General features: G+C 48.3%; 1 protein-coding gene across 1 annotated transcript in view; it reads left to right on the top strand.

Annotated features, from left to right (window-relative positions):
• Positions 1-2,349: 2,349 nt before the first annotated feature.
• Positions 2,350-6,000, top strand: part of ABCA1 (ATP binding cassette subfamily A member 1) — a 90,750-nt gene continuing 87,099 nt past the window's right edge. Inside the window, exon 1 of the mRNA XM_042822778.1 lies at positions 2,350-2,454. The gene's annotated coding sequence lies outside the window, so the exon portion shown is untranslated. The remainder of the gene's footprint in view (positions 2,455-6,000) is intronic.

Genomic DNA, 6,000 nt, shown 5'->3' with positions numbered 1-6,000 from the left:
AAGAAAATCTAAATTTGATAAATGCTGTCCAGCGGCACACAAGGATGCTTTTGGACCAGGTATTTAGCAAACTCAATTAAGTACTCCATTTTCTTCGAATGCTTTACTGGAAGATGGATATCTAAATGCTTTAACAGTTGACATAGATGCTGATTTCCAAAATTAAAGGAAGTCATCCCTTCTGATGATGTTTAAAACACCAACTCACTTTCCCTGGAGGAATCTGATTTAAGGAGCCACCATCACCAGGACAATTTCCAGTCCGTTTTCAGCACTCATATCAGCAGTAAGGCCACTAAGTGTTTTGAAAGCCCAACCCAGTGTGCTCCACTCTGTTTCAAATGCTTCATTGCATGGGATGAGTCCTAACATCCTGCTGATAATTAAAGTAACTATACGCTTCCTCCCTGTGTTCTGAGCAAATATGCTGAAATTATGCTACAATTTAAAACTATCCAGTAAACATTTGGAAAAAGTGCAAAGATTGAAAGCTATAGTATATAGTGAAATCTGTAAGCTGCACTTACCGATTAAAGACCTACAGATTAAAGACCTAGTGCTTGTTTCAGTTTTGTAACCAGGTGAATGCATAGCCAGTATGTCTCTTTCGATCAGTGCAGTTGGGCAGCAGCTGCACTGGGGAACTTCGGATCAGAAATGGGGTCTAGTTTTGTGTTTCCAGTCTAAAGCTCCTCATTATGATGGTGGTTGAGGGAAGGAGCATGGGTTGCTGTTGAAATGAATGTCAGCTTCCATTCAGTGCAGAAGGACATGCATTGTTAGTCAGAATATTTTCTGCTGTATAAGACATTCCAGTGAATAGCATTACTTCAGATCACAGTCAGTCCAAGATCTCTGGAGGTTGATGTCAGGTATTCCTATTTCTGTGCTCTTCTAAGAACATGCAGTTTCCTCAGTAACCGTGGCTCATCCAGGTTGCTCATAATGAGGCAGAGCATTAACAACAGCATGTTCAATAACATAATTGACTTCACTGTGGATGAGCAATGGCAGTGCATTATGTCCTTAGAGGGAACCATAATTGTCTGTCTTTTGTGCATTGTTGTCATTCATAGAGTGTCTTATGCAATGGAAATGCACTTCTATGCTTTCATAGATTGCAGAGCAGAGCTTCCGAGTGCCCTTGACATGTACTGAGCAGAAACTTTAGAGTGGGTCCGATGAAGGTTGCTGTTTTTCTGGGAAAAGAGCCCAGCTGGGAGGACAAGGAACCTTGAAATTGGTAATTGCATATTGCTGTTTCTCAGGTGGTCATTTGTGTGTTTGTGATTGGAGCAGGTGCAGCTGGGCAGTGTGAATGTTTAAGCTGGGGTCAGCTTGTTTTTTTAAAGTTTGTGAACTTACTTTGTCCAAGAACTGCCTCAGAAACTGACTCTTGATGGATGAAGAATCAAGCATCCACTTTCATGGTTCCTTGCTGTTTCCTGACCAAGTGACACGGACCAGAAGTTCTGCTTCTCCTGAAACTGCTGTTGCTGGTAGTGATGTGTTAGCTGGGCACCTTAGGATGCAACCAGTGCCCACCTCGTGCTGTCTGGTGGCACCTGATGCAGGGGCCAGTGCAGGTGAGGAGCTGAGTCTGGTGAGAGCACAGGGATCTCCCTTGGCCTTTGTCCTCCCTTTCACTTTGAATGTTAGCAAAAATTCCTTCTCCCAAAGAGCGGTGCTGCAGTTGCACAGGCTGCCCAGGGAGGTGGTGGAGTCACCATCCCTGAGGGTGTTCAAGAACCGTGTGGATGTGGCACCGAGGGCATGGTGGAATGGGCTGCTTGTTGGACTTGGTGATCTTAGTGGCCTTTCCAACTCTAATGATTCTGTGATTTCCACAGACCAGTTAGCAGCCGGCCGCGATGTGCGGGAGCCGCACTGACCCCAGCCCAGCAGTAACCCTAGGGGGTGCCGTGCAACCCATGCCTTGCCGTGGGTCCCCCAAGCAGCGTGCGGTGTGAGGTGGGCACAGCACCGCCGTTTGTTTTCGGCTGCAGCGAGCACACCCACATGCAAATCGACGCGTCTCCGCCTCCCAAACATCGGCGGCGTCCCTTGCTGCGGGAGGAGAGTGAAAAAAAAATAAGGAAACAGACGAAGGAGACGGGAAAAACAAAAAGTGGAACGTGGAAGGTCGGGGGGAAAGAAAGAAAGAAAGAGGAAAATAGAGAAGAGGGAGAAAACAGGAAAGGAAAAACGATTCCAGGCGCTGCCCGGCTGTGGAAGGGGCGGGCGGTAACGCCCCGCCTCGGGCTGCCCCGCGCCGCCCTATAAAGACACGTCGAGGGACACGGGTGCTCGAGAGCGGGGCCGGCGTCGGGGCCGGTGTCTGCTCGGTGCGTGGCAGAGCTGAGCTCGGGAGAAGTGGAGCGAAGCGAAGCGAGGCGAGGCGGCTCGGCTCGGTGCGGGACCGAGGGCGGCTGCCCAGGGCTCCCCGGCCCGGAGGTAGGCTCGGCACAGCACGGCAGCGGTTGCGTTGGGTTAGCGGCACCGCTTGTCCGCGCTCCGCCTGGAGCAGCGTCACGGGGCAGAGGGGAAAAAGCGATTAACTTTTTTTTAATTCTTTTTTTTTTTTCTTTTTCTTTTTTTCTTTTTTTTTTTTTTTTTTCCCCTTAGTGTACGTAACTTTACTGGGAATGGCTTGAGGGGCGGTAGGGGATCGGTAGAGGGCTGATGCGTTTTGTTTGTTCCCCCCCTCCTCCCCCCTTCTCCCTCCAGAGTGTGTGTTTATAATTTTGTCGTTATTTTATTCTAGCTGATCTGAACAGAGCAGCTCTGTCTTGGCAGCGCTCGCGTAGGGCGGCTCCAGCGACCCGCCGCCCGCCCCAACGCTGGCAGGCGCCGGAGACTAGCGGGGGGCTCCGATCCCTTTTGCACGGAAATCGATGTCGCTGAGCGGGGAGTGGGGAGCGGGTGTGTAAAAATAATAACAATTCGATCCCGCTGCTTTTGTGATGGGCAGGAGGCACGACTGCATGCAACAGATCTCACCTCTGCGTGCCAGGCTGTTGAGAAGCTTGAACTGCTTCGTTACAGCCTATCGTCAGCCCCCTGCAAAAGCGCTACTGCTTTGTTTTGGTCGTGCGTGAGCGCTCGGATTCTTAGGTCCATCAAGAAAGATACTCTGATTATAGACTGAAAGTTCCTATTAAGCGCTATTTCTGTCTGTCTTAAACTATTCATCGTATGCCCCGCGGCCCCCCCCCCCCCCCCCCGAGTTGTTAGGCATGGAGATTTCATGGCTGTGTAGATCAATTTGGAGGATCAAAGGCTGAGTTTTAATCTGTTGGAATAGATGTTACTGAAGCCTGAGAGATGTAAACCTGTGCTTACGCGCCTAGCTGAATTTGAGCTGGTTTTGAAAATTACTGGTATAGATTAATACATTAAGGTGCAGTTAGGAGGCAGCATGCAGAGATATGTCCGTGCTTGTACAGCAGGGAACAGCCGTGTCTTGGGCATGCTCCATTAGCAACAGATGGCCACGCTTGCTGTCTTGAGGCTTTTCCTAAGTGAGCAATCCTGCTGAATTTTGAAGAGGGGTAATGTAATTAGGCACATGGTGTGGGTGCTTTCTGTTTGTTGTGCCACGGACTGGGAGCAGTGTTGTGTGCCGAGATGTTCTTGTGCAGCACGGTGTGGTTCTGCCACGTCCCTGCAGGCTGTGGAGCTCAGCCTGGTGTGGTCTGCTTGGCCAGCAAGGAGCCTGCTGCCTTCACTAGCAGTGCTTCACTGCCTTGTTTGTCTGGCACTTGTAGTTTGGGTGGGCTGGTTATGGGGCAAGTGTTACAGGTCCGCTCATTCCAATCTGTGGGTAGAGGATTGCCTGGAAAATTTTTTTGATTCTGCCTGGAAAGCAGAAGTTGCATGGTAGAACTCAAATTGAACTTTAGAATCATAGAAGCATTAAGGTTGGTAAAGACTTCTGAGGTCATCTAGTCCAACTGGCCGCCTACCACTAATATTGCACACTAAACCGTGTCCATAAGTACCATATCTACACACTTCTTGAAAACCTTCATTCTCCCACCTCCTTGGGATTATGGAGAGGGAGAGCTGTTAAGTCTTGCTGATGTTAGTATTATCCTAAAGACTCCTAGGGGAAGAGGGGCAGAGGCCACCATGGACCTCTAACAGCTGGATAGTGGAAGCCTTAAGGGCCCCAGGCTTCAATACTTTTGTTTAACTTTGGAAGTTGGGAATATCTCATGCTAGAAGATAATAAAAATATGTTTGTTGGAGGTGTTCTGTGGGGTATTTGCTATTTTTTAGAGATTGTGGCTGTCCATGTTTGCAATTGCAGTGTTGTGTCTGGCCCCAACTGCTCGCAGTAACTTCCCCTTGATGCATTACTATTGAAGCTCACGTGCCTGAATAGTATTTTGTGTGAAACAAGCACCTCAGGTGCCATTCTTTGTAAGACTGTGGCGTTTGCAGGAGTCTTGGCAACCTTTGGCTATCAGTCTTGGCTTTCCTCCAAACTGAGCAGCGATACAGGCAGGCATGGTGAGAGCCTCCTGGTGGTCTCCTTACCCAGTGGGACTGGGGTATGCTTGTAGATGAGTTTGTCATGGGCTGATGCTGGCCAGCCTGTTTGGTAATGCCAGTTTTGTCTTCGGAAACCTCTTCAGCTCGATTCTGCTGATGTGAGCAGAGATCTGGTCTGGCCCCTGTCCATCCTGTATCACAGGGTGAATGGGACTGGTCCCTGGTGAGGTGCTGAACTGCTGAAGTTGGAAAGGCTTGAGCTTATTTTCAAAGATAGAAAAAGGACAATGTTACTGTGGCCTTTGTTCTGGAAATAGCCTGTTCTCTACTTCCTGGGCCTCACCCTCACCATGTGAGCCTAAAGCAGTCCACAGATGCTGTAATAACACCTCTGTGGCTTGAGGAAAGCAGCTCTGGACCTTCTATGTAAGTGACGTACACAATGTCTCATGTGTGAATCAGGTGTGATAGGTACAACTCGGGATGTGGGTTCTCCCTTGCCTGCCTCCCTGCAGAGCTTGCTGGCAGAGGGGGGTCTGTAGAACCGGGCAGGAACAAGGCCAGTCCCCAGCCTGTCCTCTTGCTGGATGGGATGAGCTCTACTTCTGTTTATCAACGCAGGCTGCACCAGGCAGGTACAGTGCTCCTTAGGGTGTGGTTTCTTCAGAACTTTAATCTAGTGTAATTGGGGGTTGCTGCTGAGCTGCTAATGGCCCTACTTCACCTCCTCCAAGAGCTGGGTCTCTGTCTGTCCATGTTTTGTTCTCTGGGCTGATGCTGAAGTTCACCAACCCAGGGTGACCAAGCTTAAAATTAACTTTTCTTTCTGAACTTCCAGATGAGGGAGTTCTTTCACTGAGGGATGGAAGGGTTGAAAACATTTTTAGCTAGGTGATTCTTTAGCATCCTGTACTCAGATTGTGGGTTCGTGAATGCTGGTGCTGGCACAAAGATGGTGACAGGAGTGGAACAGAAGGGGAATCAGACTACTAATTTGTTTAAGTAACCTTGGAGCAGGAACCATGGTGTCTGTGTAGGTCTCCTAGGCTGGGTGGCGCTCCAAATCCTGAAATAAGGCTCTTTCTCCAGGTCTAACATGGTAGAAAGTTGCTGAATTGTTGTCTTTGAGATTATCATTTTTGTATCTGCTGAATATTTGAATCCTGAATTCTTGAAAGTTTGCTATGTAGTTATCAAGAACAGTTGTGGTTACTAAGGATAAGGATTATAAATACCGTTATAAGACTCTACTTGTGGTGTTGAGATGTTCATCTTAAAAACTCAAAACATTTCGTATTCTGTTGCTGTATGTCCTATAAAGCTGCTGGCTCTAGGAGGCCTGTACAGATCAGCTCAGAAGAATTAGCATGAATTGAACCACTGACCAGAATACCCTCTTTCTCTTCATTTTTCGGGTCTCCTTTTCTAATGAAAGGTAACAGTAAAAGCCAGACCTGTCTTTTTTTATCGCTTGTCTTAGGGCAGGAAAGATGTGAGTTTGCC

This window comes from Centrocercus urophasianus, unplaced genomic scaffold (genome assembly GCF_019232065.1).
Source record: "Centrocercus urophasianus isolate 14NV4802_14NV808 unplaced genomic scaffold, USGS_Curo_1.0 seq_21, whole genome shotgun sequence".
NCBI lineage: Eukaryota > Metazoa > Chordata > Aves > Galliformes > Phasianidae > Centrocercus > Centrocercus urophasianus.
The sequence above is the reverse complement of the archived record's forward strand: the minus strand, read 5'-3'. Positions and strand labels throughout refer to the sequence as shown.